Below are 17,916 nucleotides of genomic sequence, written 5' to 3' on the forward strand. Positions count from 1 at the left end.
AAAATATACATGGGTTCTGCACTGCAGCAACACCCAGAATATCCCTATAAAACCATACAACATACACACATATGCTATCTCTTTCTAAGCCAGATAGTGCAGTGGCTGAATTATAGGTACTCTCTGGCATGAGGTATACAGTTAAGAACATAGCATCAATATGCAGCTTCATAATGAATGTGAGGGGCAGTGGTGTATTGGAGGGAAACCACAGCGAGCGCAGCTGCAGGACATTTTTTTCAAGGTAGGGACAATGACATCATCTGCCTGAGCTGTGTGCTCTGGTAAGTGAATGACGTGATAATGAGGCTTCACGTTTGTGAAAAAAAGGCGTAGACAGAAGAAGTCAGAGAACAAGGAAAATAAGCAGAGGCTAGGTATGTCTTTCCTTTCCTTTGTTGGGATCCCTGCTTCACACTTGCAGTTTCAATAGTAAAATTTATTTACAGTATGGTTTGTATTTCTAATTAAAAGCTAAAGGTCACATTTTAGCTGGCTAAGCTCTTTTATTAAGGCTCAGTGAATTTTACAAGTTGAACCTACATAGTCAGAAGAAAGCCCCGAGTAAATTATGCAGAGGATTGTAACCATGTCAAACTTAACATGTACCACTGGGGTGTGTGTGTGTATGTGGATGGACAATAAAAGCTGCCTGCATTTTTGCACTCTACTTGGGGGCGTGGCTCATCATGACAGTTCCCACACTTCAAAATCTGTCACTCCACCACTAGTGAGGGATGTTTTGGGTCAGCATTAGTTACAATCACCCTAAAATACACACAAACTGGACTACAGGTTACTCATCTGAATATGGATAGTGAACATAAAGATAGATGATGCACTAAAGGCAGGTGTCTATTCACTTTTGCAGCTCATCTCAATGTATGGTGCAGATGGAGTGGGTTAAACACACCAAATGTGAGTGCATTTGAACCTTCAATAAAGCTCAGAGTATACACTCAAGGCTGAAGCAGCCATGATGCAACAGATTCATGATATAACCCTTTAAACTTCAAAGCAGCTCCTACCAGCCCTGATTTTGATCAGAACAGTAGTGGTGGAGGAAGGTGTAATCCTCCTCGAAACACATTTTCCTGATCTAAATTGCTCCCCAAAGCTGCTATTAGCTAGGTAGTGAATTAAAAAATACAAGTACTTGTATTGGCCCTTTATTTTATTCCCCTTGTGGGACTTGTAACAGCTCATTGGTAAGGAAAAGATTGAGGAGGCAAAGGGTTAACCATTAAACACTCTGTGCCCCAGTGCTGCTGCTCAGATCAAAATTGGAGCCTCCTGCAGTGATTTAAAGGCTTTTTAATCTTTTTAAGATCACGGATCTTCAATGTCAGATATGTTTAGATTTTTCAATGAAGCAACACATTGCAAAGGTTTCTCTTAACCATAAACCTCTTTTAAATGGTTTTGCACTGTCACTTTAATTATGTCTGGCATTGGGAATAAGTATGTTATGCACAAATATATGTTGTGGATCTCTGACACCATTTTGTAAAAAAGGAAAGAAATGCAGCATGATTAACCCTTTCCCTGAGCTCTGCTCCCAGTTGCCCTCCTTCCCCACCAAAAATAATCTGTGGAGTTCAAATAAGAGAGAGAGAGAGACGAATAATTGGAGGTAGTATTCAATATATTAGAATTAGGTTTATCTATGAAGTTCATGTAATACTAAAACTAGGATGGCTCCTAAGATAAAGCAGAATGCATTTATAAAATTTAAATACATTCAATTTCAAAAAAGGCCAATTCAGGGTCAAAACCAAACATGATATGGGGACTCTGAGTTTGGTCAAAACAGTTGGCACTGAGGAAGAGTATTTAAATTCCCCTCTATTTTTCAAATCTAAATTGTTTCTGAAGCCGATAAGGTCCACAGAGGGTTGTGTCCAGTGGTGACCATGTGTAAGTGGAACAGACTTCCATGAGTGGAATGGGATCTTCCCTTCCTCTCCCTCTTCCTTCCTGCAGCTCACCAGGTGCTCCCAAAATTTGTTCTACAGGGCTGAGTAACACCCTGGAACAGAGCTTTCCAAACTGTGTGTTGTGACACGTGTGTTGGCTGCAGTGTGTCTCATGAACACTCAACTGTGCTCCTCTTGGAGCTGGAAAGGAGTTAGTTTAACCTCTGGTTTGCTAATAAAACTGAATTACTGTGTCATGAAATGATGCATGTGTGAAATTTTGTCACCAACATGTAAACTCTACCCTAGAACATGTATGGGGATGGGATTGGGGCACTGCAGGACAGACTAGAGAGCTCTGTTGCTTGAGTGGAAGTCTGCTAGTGTAACTTTGGATTCCAAATTTGTATTGTGGTTGTTTTGTCCCATACCTCTGCACCTTGAGGAAAACATTTAGTTTCAGAAACTGGCATAGCAGTAACTTCCCTCCATTCTGTAAGGTTATTTTTTAAAGTATTAAGAAAAAATGTTGGGCCATGCTATGTCTGTTTTATTCCTTATTTTCCCATTGGACAGGCACTCTTAATTTTGTGGCCATAGCACAGCTTGTTTTTAAATAAACTTGAGTGTATCTCAAGTCATGTTATGTTTTATAAAGTAAAGGGTAAAACGAAAAGGTTTCAGGCTTGAAGATGCTACACAAATTACACATAATATTACACAGAATAATCCAAAAATGATGTATATCGGTGCATATTCCATGGGAAAATAATTGCAGTGCAGAAAAGAAGATGAACCAAATGGATGAACCAAAAAGCCAAGCCAATGGGTCCACAAAAATTGTTTACAACATTGTCAAGCAGTTTCCAATATTGTAGCATAGCTAGTATTTCAGTATTAGGGGAAATCTCCCATGAACTATGAATCCAAGACACACAAATACTACCTTCCACCCAGTATTTGACAAGAGAAGCTTGTGTCACCAAGTTCAAAACACTTGCCAAATGATGGGTATAAGGTGGCATTCATGTGTCTGAGCAAACAGATTTTTCCTAATGAAGACAACACTGAAACACATACTGGGAACTACTTAGCAGTACTAAAACAACATTGCTATTAGCCCCTTATAGTTCTTCCCCCCATTGCTGAGCAGGAATCCGAATCTGGGTTCCTCCACACCAAGTCCAAAACTCTGTCTGCTACAGTACACTGGCTCTCTAAAAACAATAATTTGGATTTATATTTGAAATTTCAAGCGCCCAGTGCGCTTCACAAACATTACCGCAGTTGCAGTCTTTGTGTTCTCAGTCTTTGATTTTGTTCCTTAGATTGCCTATATTGTGAATGTTCCGATAAACTTTAAAAATAAAAGATAGATGGAAGAATTAAAGAAGGAAAATATTAATTTCTTCGCCCTCACAAATCGTGTGCCAAATTGAGATGCAGCAAACATATATGCGAATACATCTGGGCCCTTCCACAATAATAGCTCCTATCTTAATTAAGTTTAATACCCATAGCTATTAGCATCTATTCTTTCCTGAACCTCTTTCTTCTTATTCTGTTTCTCCAGTGCAGAGCTGCAGATAAATTCATTTGGAATGTTGCACTTACTCAGATAGAAACAGCTCGAAATATGTACCGGATATATTGTGTTGAGAATTGCAAATATGTTGTAAAAATCAACACAGTGGGACCACTGTCCCCTCCTGGGGTACATATATAATTCCCATTAATGTTAATGAGAATTATGGAAATACAGCCAAAGGAGAATATAGCCCAATATATGTTTTATGTACTGGATATTAACATCTTTGCCAGACGTATATGTGCTCTTGGACATGGTATAGAATATAAAGATGCACAAAGGACTTACCCTGGGCAATGACATTTCTTTTGTTGTGTCTCTGATATGATTCTCCTTGGAGTATAATTAGTTCTTTCTGAAAATCATTTGTTTTGTTTTGGGGGGTTTTTTTGGCAGCATTTTGATGTGTATCAGCACACAATCAACACAAGTCCCCCCTCCCAAATTATACTAATAACCAGGGAGCCAAAGGAAAATAAGGTATTATTTTTGTCCCTTGTATGTTAAGCACAAGTCTTAACAAGCATTTTGCTTGTGCTGGAAATCAATTTTTTCCTTCCTCATAAAATAGAACATAACCATGTTTTGTGTGTCTGTGTTTGCTTATGTGCAACACACTGTAATTATCTCTAAGGATCAATCAAGAACCTGGCTACTGTTTTTTAAATTTTAGTTTAGGGAAGATGGTCACTTAGGCAGCTAGATAGTTTTAAGATGCTTTCCACAATTAGAAGGATGCTTCTGCCTGCCTGCTCCCCTTACCTAGCTCCCCTCCCCGCTCAAAGAATAACAGTACTTGACAATAACAGGGCCACAGGAAGAGATGAAATCTTATATTTAGAAAACATATATTTTTAACGTGTACTGTTTAAATGTGTGCACCTCCTCCTGGCTGGAACATCTGTTTCTAACTCGTTGTTCCTCTTGGCTGCTTTTCAATTGGATTTCCTCGAGCAGGTCCAAAGCTTGTCACCTTAGCCAGGGTCTGTTAGCTATCACCACTGGTCCTACATTAAGTAGGAGGTTCAGGGCTAAGCTAATAACTCTTCTGCCTTTCTGACTGATCACAGCATTTCTCGCTGTGGCTACTTATCATGCTAGGCTCCTCAGGGAGGTTATCTTCTTTGTCTATACCTCAGGGTAGAAATTGTCCTCCGCCCCCCCCCCCTTGCCTCCCTCCATCATTCCTAAGGCTGCATATAGAAATATTGAAAGCATTGCTGCTCGTATGAAGCCACTGTCGGATCCTTGTCTGCTGTTTGCGTGCCACTCGAGTCCAAATAGTGCTACCTTTTACATCTAAATTGCTCATGTACCTGTTTCCTCCCCCACTTTCCCCTCAATAGCTGCTTATTTCCTGAGGACAGAATATATCCAAAGAAAATGAAGTGGTATAATGCTGACTGTACCTTACATAGGCTTCTGTTTTACTGAACAGTTTATTTTGGAAGGGATTGCATTCCCCCTCCTTTTCTTTTATTTCTTGCATTGTTTTCTTGCTTCCCTTCTATAACTTTAAAACAGAGGTATGGATATCGCGCAAATGCAACTATGAAATGTTTATAACACTGATATTTCCACTGCATTATTTGAATCTCATCAAAATCCCTGTGCCTTCAGGTAGTGAGGTGGTTTTTGTTTAGGGTTGCCATATTTCAATAACTAAAAATCTGTAAAAAAAAGTTGTTGAGCTTTTTTTGTTGAGAAAAATCAACATCATTTTGCCATTTTTTTGAAATCCCAGCTTCTTTTGCTGGGAATGTCTGGGAAATTCTGGACAAAAATGTCTTGGGCTGGTCCTATACCAAATGTTTCACTGCTAGTACCAGTGTTAAAGACACAGGCGCTAACTTCAGGTCAGAGTCTGGCATTTAGGGTAGCAGAAGCAAAGGAGGACAGGGCTGCGGCATGTTTAACAGTTGGAGAGGAGGCAAGTGCAGCTCATCATGTGAAGTCTCAACTGCTGACATTTGTGGAAAGGAAACTGGACCTCAAGTTCTAGCATGCTTCATGCATGGCTTTCTGCAATGGAAATCAGGTTTCCATTATCCCAAGCAGATTTCCACTTTCTTCAGAGTAACACATATCCCCTTTCCTCACCTTAAACCCCCTAATTCCTTTAATTCAGCGACATTCACCTACATTTACATTTACCTTCCCGGCGGGAAGGTAAACAGCGTTTCCGTGGTCTGCTCTGGTTCGCCAGAAGCGGCTTAGTCATGCTGGCCACATGACCCAGAAGCTGTACGCTGGCTCCCTCAGCCAATAAAGCGAGATGAGCGCCGCAACCCCAGTGTCGGCCATGACTGGACCTAATGGTCCCTTTACCTTTTATACACTTAAAATGGATACTTCCTCAGGACAGTCTTCCTGTGCGCATATGCCATTTTTTAATGCTGCCCCATGCATACATTGTGAAAGACAGACCTTGCCAATATCCTTGGAATCCAAAAGATGCTTGAACAGCTTTTAGAATGTAGTGCATTTGTGTCACATTCTTCATCCCTACCTGGGAATGAAGTGAATAGGAGGTTTTTTCAAATAATGGAACCAGTCAATGTGATATTCCATAGTAATGACATATATTTGGGCACTTCAATAACGTTTTCTTCAGAAACTGTGAAGACATACAATATAGTTGCCAAGGGGATATTGTCAGAAATAACATTCCCATCTTAGCTGTAATAGCTAAAAGTGCTTGCCATGTGAATTGGTGCTATTATGGGATGCATTTCTACATGCTCACCCCATGTTCCCATCAGCCACAGGGGAGAGTATGGCATGAAGCCAAACACAGAAATTTGTGAATTCTACCAGATGCCTGGGATACAGATGTGATTTTCTATTGGGAGTCCAGTCACAATAATTTCCTCTTGGTGACCAAGACATGTATTTTGATCTGAGCTCCAGAACCTCAACCTCCTGGTGCCTCAGTTTCATTATCTAAGGGCTCATCTATATTACTAGCTTGTATCTGTTGAATATGAATTTTGGATCTTATGAATGCTCTAACACATGTCCAGATAGCAACTCATCACATCATTTTATATGCCACATCCTGCTGTATTCAGTTATGCCAGCTACATATGATGAGAGAGAGAGAGAGAGAGAGAGAGAGAGAGAGAGAGAGGGGGGGGGGGAAAGAAACAATGGATTGAATAAGAAAAGAAGACAGAAAGGAAAAGGTATTAATAGCCCAATAATGATATGAAGTTTATTTGAGGAGTGAAGTTAAAACTTAATGGTTCAGAAATAGTGAATCCATTATGTTTTTAATACTCAGGTTATATTAATACCATATAACAACTTTATAGTACCATTAGTACCACTTAATCCTGGGCTCATCTTAGAAATAAACAGTCTATATCTCCCCCCCAGAATTAAATGGCCAAATATATTCGTTAACAAAATAAATATTCCCTACTATTGCATGGCTGATTGGACATAAACAGTCTTCTATTTGTTTTGCATGGTTCTGTTAGCACATGACTTCTTCAATGGTAATAAATTCATTAATATTTTTAAAGGCCATTTCAAGGTGAAAAAAGCTAGAACCTCAGGCAGCTGGATGATCCATCATGAAAGCCATTTCTCACTCAGTCCCTATTAATGAGAGAGATATGTGAAGACATAAAAATGTGGCATGGTTTGTTAAATATTCAGTTATAATGTGTATTCATCATTACTTCATCCTGTGTTTGTCAATTAAAATTCATGCTAAATGCATAAAAGGATTGCAACTTTTGGTTTTAAAAATTCTGCTCAGGAAATGAAGGACCAACGCAGACCCTGAGGGTCATCTGTTGAGTAGCTGCACACCTGCAAGGTCAGGAGTGGAAGGTGAAGGAATCTGGAAAGTAAAGGCAGAACCTGGTGCAATCAGACATGGACCAAGAACACTACAGAGGAAAGACCAGCGGATTCTGAAATTTAATGGCTTTGACAGCCCAACATTTAATGATTGCAGCACTAAGATTCTGGTTCCATATTGGAAATCCTAATGAGTACATACCTCATTTGAAATACACATATAAACACACACACACACACACACACACACACGATGACAATAAACATTTGATATGTAGGTTTGGAAGGTTAAGTAGAATGTGCCAAAATGTTTGCTGTTAACGTGCTTTAATTATTCTAAAGAGTTTCACATTGATGTTGATTTCAATAATTCATTTCTGCCTGCGGGTCATTATAAAATAAATACCTGCCTGGGGAGATAGCCTTTTCAAATATGATTAATGAGAACTTAGCTTCCCAACATGGTATGAGAATACTGTCACTTACTGCTTTCCTCATCTGTGTAGCGTGGCAACAGCAAGACTGCACTGGCAAACAACAATAAATCTTTTGATACCAGTGTTGCAGGAGTTGGTGGTACTGGAATTTTGTTTCAGGCTGTGTTCACACACCCATTTTATGCATTTCCAGTGCTGGGTATTTAATCCATGTTCACATGTTATTGTCCCAAATGCATATGTATCTTGTTTTTTGTTATAAGATACATCTGTCTGGTGTGTGATTGTAGTTCTTAAGCTTTTGTGTAAGATAAAGACACTCCCACTCCATCAATGCCCCTGTTGTATGCACAAACAGAAGAGAATTGAAACCATGCCGACGTGAACAGCTGGGGAGAAAGAGCTGAGAAACGCACCAAAAATTCAAAAATGTGTAGTATGCTGTAAGAATGGAAGACAAAAGATGAATTGGTCAAATCAGCAATGATACAACGGGGAAAAGATGTGAGGAACAATACTGAGATGGTAGCATGGGAAAAGTTGTGGAAAATAGATATGAAATTTACTGCTTGGCGCTGTGGGTTAAACCACCGAGCCTAGGACTTGCCGATCAGAAGGTCGGTGGTTTGAATCCCCGCGACGGGGTGAGCTCCCATTGCTCGGCCCCAGCTCTTGCCAACCTAGCAGTTCGAAAGCACATCAAAGTGCAAGTAGATAAATAGGTACCGCTCCGGGGGGAAGGTAAACGGTGTTTCCGTGCACTGCTCTGGTTCGCCAGAAGCGGCTTAGCCATGCTGGCCACATGACCCGGAAGCTGTACACCGGCTCCCTCGGCCAATAAAGTGAGACGAGTGCCGCAACCCCAGAGTCGGCCACAACTGGACCTAATGGTCAGGGGTCTCTTTACCTTTATGCAATTAAGAAAAATTATATGAAAATGGTACATAGATGGTATTTCACACCAAATAAATTAGCCAAAATGTATAAAACAGTGTCAAACAAATGTTGGAAATGTAAACAGACAGAAGGGTCCTTTTTCATATGTGATGGACTTGTAGAAAGGTGTCAGGCTTCTGGGAAATGATATATAATGAATTAAAAAAGATGTGTAAAATAGCCATTCCCAAGAGGCCTGAAGCATGTCTTCTGGGGATTATAGGGGCAGAGGTTCCAAAAGACATGGTTAATTTGTTTGTGTATGCTACTACTGCAGCCACAATCCTGTCTGCGCAGAGTGAAAAGAAGTCCCAATGAAAGAAGATTGGATTTTAAAGTAAATGGACTATGCAGAGATGACAAAGTTGACAGCAGAAAAAGAAATGAGAACTTTGTCAAAGAGTGAAGGTTCTTTTTGGACTATTTAAGGAAAAAAAATAGTAAGATGAAATTGTGAGCAGGATTTGAATAATAGGCAAGGGAAGGAGAATAAATAAATGATTGTAATATGTTGTAACACAATAGAAAATATATGACAGTTATGGCAGAGGATAAAGGAATACAACAGGAACATCATAGAAGGATGGGAAGTCAACATGTAAGAAACTGTAATATTTAAAATAAATTGAATAATGTTAAATTTCATGTAGAAAACTAATAAACACACACATGAAATGCACCAAAAACACACACACAACTTCACTGTGCTCCAAGGCAGTAATGAGAACACACCCTCAGTATGCAGTCTCTTAAACCAGCGATGGTCATTTTTTTTCAGCCAGCTGTGGGGCCAGCTTCCTCCAAGCTTAGCTATTTGAGAATCAAACTCCTCCAGAGGCCACTGTGATAACATAAAATGCCAGCCAGGCCCAAACTCTGTTCTGGCTGGTGTCATTTCTGAATGAAGTTACTTAAGGACTGGCACTGGCCAGGCCAGCAGCTTCTAACTGGGCACTGCCAAGGGAGAAAACAATAAAGGGTGGATTGTGACAAATCAGAAGAGTTGGTTGCAGTTTGTGGGTTGACCATGCCTGCCTAAAACTATTTGAGATCTGCAGTTAAGGAGGGTTTTGCTTGCCCTCCTCCCTAACTTTGCTATTTGCTGAACTTCCACTTGTGCTATACTTTAATTAGTCATTTTGTAAACTGAAATGTAAGCACCATATGAGAGGACTGAATGTGACAGAGGAGTGATTTGTATTGTAGGAGACCGGGAGCTTTCCAATGAACCGTGTAAAAACAGTTCATTAAAATGTTTATGTGCTTGGCTACTTAATGCCAAGAAAGCTTTATTGCTGTCTTATAAAACCCTGGCAACTTTTGGGCAGAAGTCACGTGTGTACATAGGAAATAAATTAGAAATTTATGTAATCCTAGTTATGAGTCTCTCCAAAAAGGAATGAGAACATCTTCACAAGTGGGGGAAAGCTGCAGAGCATCCCCTTTTCATGTAGATCCCAGGTTCAATATATAGTAGGGCTTGGAGAATCCCTAGTCTGAAACCATAGAGAGCTTCTGCCAGTCATTGTAGACAATACTTAGCTACATGGACCAATAGGCTGATTCAGTATGAGACAACTTCCTAGGTTGGCATTACAATTATTGTAGCAATTGCTACTTTTGATAATTTATATAGTGTTTTTTTTGTCTCAAATGTTCCCAAACCAGTAAACAGAATATTTAATCAAAAAGCACAGTACAGTACAATAAAATACCAAAAATCAATCAGCAAATTAAACAAACTTCAGCTTCAAAATATACGACTTCAAAATCACAATGTTGAAGAGCCTTCCCATGACAGAAGATTAATGGGTGCTCTCACAAACCCTATATACTACACACTTAGGGGCTAGAAACCTGAGCAAACTATGATAAATACTTACCCCAGTTAGAAGAATTAAGGGTTATTGTTGCTATATCAAACCAAAATGCAACTGAATATGTAATTTTCACTGTTGTATTAGGAAACCAGAATTGGTTTCAGATTTTTATGGACCTTACCCAGGCAAATGATCTGCCCTGTTCCAGAGTGGCTGTGCCAAAGACTAATTTACACAATAACTCTATGCATGTGTTTGCTTCCCACAAACCTTGCACAGTTACCATTGCATGGTGCACTTCCTGGTCGCACCCTATTCCTGGCATCACCATTGATGCTGTCACATCCCCCCCCCCCACGTTAGGAGCTGAACCTCCGAAGCAGGAATGATTCTTATTTGGAACACCAGAAGATCAGGGTTCTAAAGCTCACAGGGTTCTAGGACTTCCGGGTCGGCGCCATCGCCGACTGGCGGACTCCCTCCGAGCTCCGGAGGGAGCCGGCTTGGCAGGGGCTGGGTCCTACCGCACCGGCGATGCGGGGACCCTTAAAAACCACGGCCAGAGGAGGCCGTGGACATGGAGACTCGGCTGGCACCGTTAGCGCTCTCCCGACTCGTGAAGGAGCCTTTTTAAAGGCTACGGATCGGGTGCCGGGGAGAAGCGTGGTGCTTTGAGTTCTCTGCTATCCCTGCCGAGCGCAGCCGCATGCCATCCGGCGGAGAGCGCTGACTTCTTCTATTGAAAATTTGGCTCTAAAAGAAGAACCCGTGAGTAATTGGAATATGGACTAAAAAAAAAAGGGATAAATTTTTAAAATTCGGAGCGAACGGGGGAGGCGGAAAAAAGGAAGTCAGCCCACCCCTAAATTGTAGAAGAGCCAAAACAAAGGACTGGACAACTAAGATCGAGTGTAACCTTATCTCGCCGAATCAGCAACTTCGCGAGGGAAAATTATAAGATTGAGCTGGAGGAGAAAAGTGGAATTGTTTAAAAAAAAAAAGCAACCCCCCCCCGGAATCCCTGGAGCGATTCGTGAAACTGCCTGGAGAAAAGCGATGGAGGTTTTGACAGCTGTCAAAGAGCTGTCAAAAAGGAAGATTAAAATAGAGACTTTGTTATGAGGACTTTGCCGGTTATATTTGTTATAAATTGAATATAAACTGTTTCAAATATCGGCTAACAAGCTACTTGGACTGGTGGATGTGATTCTGGAAGGGAACTTTGCTACTGTAATCCATCTAGAGGAGCCGAGGGATATTGCATGTGTTTTTGACAGGAAACTTGAACAGTTGAATGGAACTTTTAATCTCCTGGGAAACTGCAGGAATGGAACATTATTTTGTCTACAGAGGTTTATACACTACAGGAAACAATGGAACTATTTGTTGGAAAATGAAAGGAACATGATGCAATGCTTTGCTCCATGAATAACAAGCCTCTGCAGAGACACTAGAAACTTTTGGAAAAAGAACATTTCTGTGGGAGAACAGAGAAACAAAAAGGAGGAGAATGATTGACAAGAACAAGGAAATAACAAGAACTGGACAGAACTGGGAGAGGGAACATTTGGGATATCCAGGTTTGACAAGTTTATGGAAACAAAATTGGAGTTTTTACTCCTGGATATAAAAACCTGGATAGAAGAAATGGGCCCCTTTTTTGATAGACTCCTTCTATGATTGGACACCCGTAATTAAAGACTGGCAAAGAACCTGAGGGACATAGTGTAATGTGGGAACTCCAGGAAGATATTAGAAGTAGAGGGATAGGTGAAACGCAAAGGGGAAAGAGGGGAGGGAAAGTTGGAATCCAAAGGCTGTAAAATCACTACTCATATTTATTTTATTTCCATCTGTACTATGTTTGAAAGGGGGGAACTCGTGGAAGGGAATAGATCGATCTTAGGGGATGGGAATTTGGATAAATTGGGTTACTGATGATGAGTGTAATTTGGGGATAAGAACTTGTTGAATTTAATTGTTTATTTGGAAGATTTGGAACACAAGAGGGGGTAGGGAGGGGAAGTCCTGGTTATTGGTAAAAAGTTTATAAATTGGATTTAATTTGTTTTAATTTGTTTTAATTTGGAAAACCTTAATAAAAATTATTATAAAAAAAAAATAAAGCTCACAGGGTTCTAAAGCAGCTGCCTGTCATATACAGCAAAACAAGTGACAGGGAATTCCTGTTCTTTTCCTAATACCCCAACACACATCTTTTTTTAAAATATAAAAACATACTTAACAGAGCAGCAGACAGCAGCAGATTTTCCTCCAGTACTCCACACACACAAGGCCAGCAGGAAGCAAAGCAAAGGAACTTCTTGTTCCCTTCCCTTTTCGATAAGCCCTTCCATGGGCAGCAGAGCAGAGAAGGCAAACAGGCACAACACTTCTTGGCTTTCCCCATCCTTTCAAAAAGATCTTCCATGGGCAGCCAGAGCAGAGCAGGTGAAATGTCCTTGGCATTTCCCTCACCCACAACATCCTCCCAAAACCCAAAGGAGAGGCAAGAATCCTGCCTCTCCTCTCCACTCTTATCTGTGTTCAATAACCATTTCCCAGGCAAATCCTTCCTTCCAAAAGGAGAGGAGGAGTTCACATCATTGGCAACTGGAGTTGGAAGTGGATGGGCCTTTCCGTTTCCAACAGGAGTTCTGCAGGAGTCAGAATAAGTGTTATACCTGTCACTCAGCTTGTGTTGGTCAGGAACTCCTCCAGCTTAGAAGGTGGTCTGCACATTCTGCTTTATAACTTTCTTTCTAGAAGGGCTAGAGACCTAGTTTAAAAAGTTAAGTAAAGAACAGGAAGTCCAGAGTCTGGCACCCCTGTTCTGGCATGCCAATGAAGCTTTTCATGGCTCCCATGCCCTAAACAGACCAGCCTCCACCAACTTTAATTGATGAGTAGGATAAACAAAGAGTGGAAACCATGCAAAAAACTAAAATGCTAGACTTCAACAATGGCAATTCGTTGTTTGTAGTCATGTTTCAAAAGTATCCTTTCAGTTAACAAAGTATACTAATAACACAGGGGGCCCTCAAGAACAGGGGAGCACTAAATCTGTACATAACTATCTGTATAAATCCATCACTGAGGCTGAATGTAAGTGTGGAAATGCTTTGTGTCTATCTTCTCCAGTTTTCAGCCAGATTGGCTGTTATGGAGGCACAGCTGCTTCACAACTGTACATAACACTGTGTCTTCGTCCAAAAGAAAATAAGCCCAGGAGTCAGAACAGAGTGCAGCACAGAAGGCAATTGTTGCCCAAGTGAAGTTCATCCTGAACAAAAGCGCTTTATAGCTCTTCCTGTTAAAGAAAAGGAGTGGACAAGTTGGCTGGCTGGAAACAGATCCACTGCCCAGGTAGATGTTGAAAACTACAGCCCTGGTGGCTCACACCACACAGGGCAACTAAGGGTTTTAGGACTGGTAGTTCACAGTACCATGTCATAATTTGACTCATACATCAAGACATTTTCCAAGACAGGATATTTAGGCATTAACTGCTTATTATTCAAGAGTTAGGACGATATGGTTTCACAAACCTACCAGCCAACTAGGCACTCAAATATAAAATAATAAAAGAGTAAACTTTACATATTCAAGAAACGTGTATGGTGGCTAATAGCACTATAGAGCAGTCACCACTTTACAACATACAGAAGGTGTTCATACTTTACATACATACAGAGGAAAGCGAGAGGTTTCCTAAGGCACATTTTGATGCTGAAGAGTTTACTTCCTGTAATCTCTTGCCACCAAGAGAGTGGTGGCGGCTAACTTCTAGCCACAGTTTCAAAAGAACATGAAATAAAGGGAGCTTTAAAAGTGCCTGTTGCCAGACCAAGCATCAAGTTTCTAAATGACCACTCTCTTCTCATCCTCCTTGAATGAACATGGACCATCAATTTCCTCAGAGGGTGAAGGGAATGTAAAGCAGTGGTTTAGCATCCTATACATTATCTTGCTTTTATGGTTACAAATAGAGCACTTATGTGCATTGACCCATGTCTCATACCAGTTATCGGTAGCCAGATTCAGGTCATTGTTCCAACAGTGTATTAGGGCCTTAAAATGAAATCTGGTCTCAAATTTATCTAATGCAATTACATTATTTGGACAATCTTGTCGTTATTGGCTGTTGTAGTGGCATACACTGTGGCAGGGGATTAAAATATTGGGACGGAATGCCATGTGCATTAAATTCAAATCCACCTTTCATTACTGTCCAATAATTGTCTCTGTTCATTTTTATTTAATTAATATTCATCGTTTTTGCTTGCAAACTTTAAAACATTTTAAAGAGGGGAGGGGGCAATCAGTTTTTACCCTCTCTGGGTTTCCCCAAAGCCCTCTCAGCTATAATTGCAAACTTAAAACGGCCCACAGTCCTGCAGCATATCAACTTGATGTCTATAATTGACCAGCAAACATTTTTTACAGCCTCTAAATGGTGAGACTAAAATATAATATATATAATGTTGATTAAAGTACTTTTGTACAAAGGGGTCAGAGACATTAGGAAGTTAAAAGAGAGTGTGAGCTCTGGTGTTGCACTTTTAACCTGTGTGCTTTGCTGAATTTCCATAATTGATCCCACATGCTGGCTTTTTAAGCATTTCTTGTCAAATTTCAAACTGCAAAAATCAAATTTATTTAGAAAGGAGCACACTTTTAGGCTGGGACACTAGACAGAATGCCCAGCAATGCAGATTGCTGGTATTATAATAGCAATGATTGCGAAGAGTTGCAATTTAAAGGGCCACAGTAGCTTATAATTGCCTGACCCGATATCAGATCTTTAGGTGTAAAAAGAAAAAAAGGTGGAGGGGAAGGAAAAAAACACCCAGGTTAACAGTAAATCTGAAATGGATTAGAATGGACCCCCAAATGATAATTGCTACATAATTTTGTTTAGGTTGTAATTTGTGGTGTTATTTTTATGGCTGACATGAGACATAATATGTTTTCAGGGTTTTGCAATTGCCAGCCGACAAATGGAATCTGTCACAAAGTATTTGCAGCTTCCCCCTTGTGAAGGTTATAATGCTCGTGAAGCACAAGTGCATACTGCAAATTATTTAGTGTAGAGATCCATGAAATATTTCCCTAACAAGGTAATAATAACTAGGGTCATACATAGTATAATAAGCCCCGTTCATGCTTATTGTCATTATCCGACAGCAGCAGATACATTCCACAATATTTCTTACTTGTACCTCTTGCATTCTGCAACATAACATAGCTGTCAAGTGTCCCTTATTTGAAGGGACAGTCCCTTATTCCAGCGCCATGACCCCCTGCTGTCCCTTAGTGATGGATGTCCCTTAAATGATGTCCCTTAAATTTCAAAGGAAGCAGCTCCTCTCCCTCCCTCCCTGCCGGCCAGGGAGGAGGGAGGCTCCAACTGTGTTGCTTGGCTGTGTTGCTCACCCAATAAGAAGTCTAAGAACGACTGGGGGGTGGAGCTTGCATGCCTTGTGTGTGGCTAGTTAATGCAAGCTGAGGAGGTTTTTGAATGCTGGACGCCATTTTGTTGCATGTGCTGCTGCAAACTTTGCAGTGCAAAGCCAGGCCGGTGAGCCATCTTAAGTTGAGGCTGCATAGGCCTTGTGGTGCATGTGATTCAGATTCTATTCAGTTGAACCTCTGGTTACAAAGTTGGTTGGACAGTGTTCTTTAAGCTACCAGCATGAGTTTGACCAGACTGCAGGAGGACAGGAAGACTGGAGTGCCTGGAACAGGTGAGGCTGCAGGTCCCTTATTTTGGCTGCTGGTCCCTTATTTTCAAGGCTGCTGGTCACTTATTTTCAAATCTGTAAGTTGACAGCTATGACATAAGCGTTGCTGAGATGTGCTGGAACTGATGCAATCCTTGGGAATAATTCAGAATTAATATTTTGACACTGGCATCAGTGAGATAGAGATTGCCTGAAGTGATTAAGAGGTGCTGGGGCTCATACCTCTTGAGAAGAAAACCCAGCCCACAAATACTGGATGAGTGCTCTGCATATTCTCAGAAGGATACTATCATCCACAACATCAGAGGCTCGCTTACCTTTTGTTCATCTTCTAACGTGATATATGCCATCATCTGCCAGCGATGCCTTTCTGCATTCTACATATGACAAACAGGCCAATCTCTGCACAAAATAATAAAAAGACATCAAAAAAGGCAAAATTGAAAAAAACAATGGAAGAACACATCAGCCACTCAGACCTTAAGGTGGCCATGCTGGTAGAGAAGAACTTCAGAGGGAAAATGCAATACAAAACAGCTCAATTACAAAGATCAGGTGGTTCAGGGCAATCATCTGTGGATCGAATTGACACCTTGGATTGTTTTATAATCACACTACATGTTGTTAATTGGCTTACCAAGTCAGTTTGCCAGTATGGCTGCTTTTTAAATTTCCCACAATGCCCCAAGCAAGGCTATATCATGGGCACTGTGAGAAATTAAAATGGCAACAAGTCTCCGTTGTCTGGCACACTGCTGGAGTTGGCATCAGGTAAGCCTGCTGGGAGCATGCCAGGGTACAGCAAAGCCCTCTACAACAAACTGAGAGTTGCAGACCCTTCAAGTGTCACTATTTTCCAAGGATATCCTTGATTTAGAGAAGCTGTCCCAGTTTCTTATTCTGTGTGGAATGTCCCACTTTTCCTTAGGATGTCTCTATTTTCATTGGAGAAATGTTGGAGGATATGGAGTTATCCGACCCCTGAGCCGACTGAAGGCAATTCTGTACTGTATAGGGAAGGTTTTTTTAAAAAAAAGTTTAATGTTTAATTATATTTTTTATATATGTTAGAAGCTGCCCAGAGTGCCTAGGGCAACCCAGTAAGGTGTGTGTGGTATAAATAGTAAAATTATCATTATGGATTGGGGCATCCCTATTTTCATCAGAGAAATGTTGGAGGGTAGGGAGCTGGGTCTGCTGCAGTGAGAGGAAAAACTGCAACTAGCAGGATTCACTGTTACTAAACGTAGAAACTGCTTCCTTTAGCTATCCTACCGTTTGTCAAACTGGGGACATATGAGGTAGAATAGAGGGGAGATCAGGATTGTGCCTTTTTTTTGCCAAACAGCAGTCTGTATTTTGTGTGCATCCCAGTGTGTGTAGGCCTCTGTGCAGAAGTATTTAACAATGGGCCTATATCAGGGATATAGCCTGACTCCCATTCAGCCTAATTGTTTGCCAAGAACTAATACAATTTAATCATTTTAAACATATTGGCCTATCTACGTTTATGAGAGCAAGAAAAGAGAGAGAGATTCGCTTTATGTTATGGTTGATAAAAATACGTGAGCATCTGTGGGGATTAAAGGAGTGGAAATCTTTACCTTCCCAAGTGAAAGATGCCTCAAATTGAGAGGTGTGATTGCCAGGCCATGTATGTAAGTT

General features: G+C 40.7%; 1 protein-coding gene and 1 long non-coding RNA gene across 10 annotated transcripts in view; one reads left to right on the plus strand and one right to left on the minus strand.

Moving 5' to 3' along the window:
- CAMSAP2 (calmodulin regulated spectrin associated protein family member 2) overlaps nucleotides 1–17,916 on the minus strand; it is a 184,858-nt gene that overhangs the window by 165,166 nt on the left and 1,776 nt on the right. Inside the window, exon 2 of the mRNA XM_083745307.1 lies at nucleotides 16,569–16,653. The gene's annotated coding sequence lies outside the window, so the exon portion shown is untranslated. The remainder of the gene's footprint in view (nucleotides 1–16,568; nucleotides 16,654–17,916) is intronic.
- The window catches only part of LOC310847528, a 181,251-nt gene continuing 180,283 nt past the window's right edge, over nucleotides 16,949–17,916 (plus strand). For 8 of the 9 annotated variants that reach the window (XR_014565838.1, XR_014565839.1, XR_014565840.1 and 5 more), the window contains exon 1: nucleotides 17,866–17,909. This is a non-coding gene — a long non-coding RNA (uncharacterized lncRNA). Of the gene's footprint in view, nucleotides 17,023–17,865; nucleotides 17,910–17,916 lie in introns of those variants that run through there. The other variant, XR_014565837.1, reaches the window with a different exon arrangement.

This window comes from Podarcis gaigeae, assembly GCF_964106915.1.
Source record: "Podarcis gaigeae genome assembly, chromosome: 6".
Lineage (NCBI taxonomy): Eukaryota > Metazoa > Chordata > Lepidosauria > Squamata > Lacertidae > Podarcis > Podarcis gaigeae.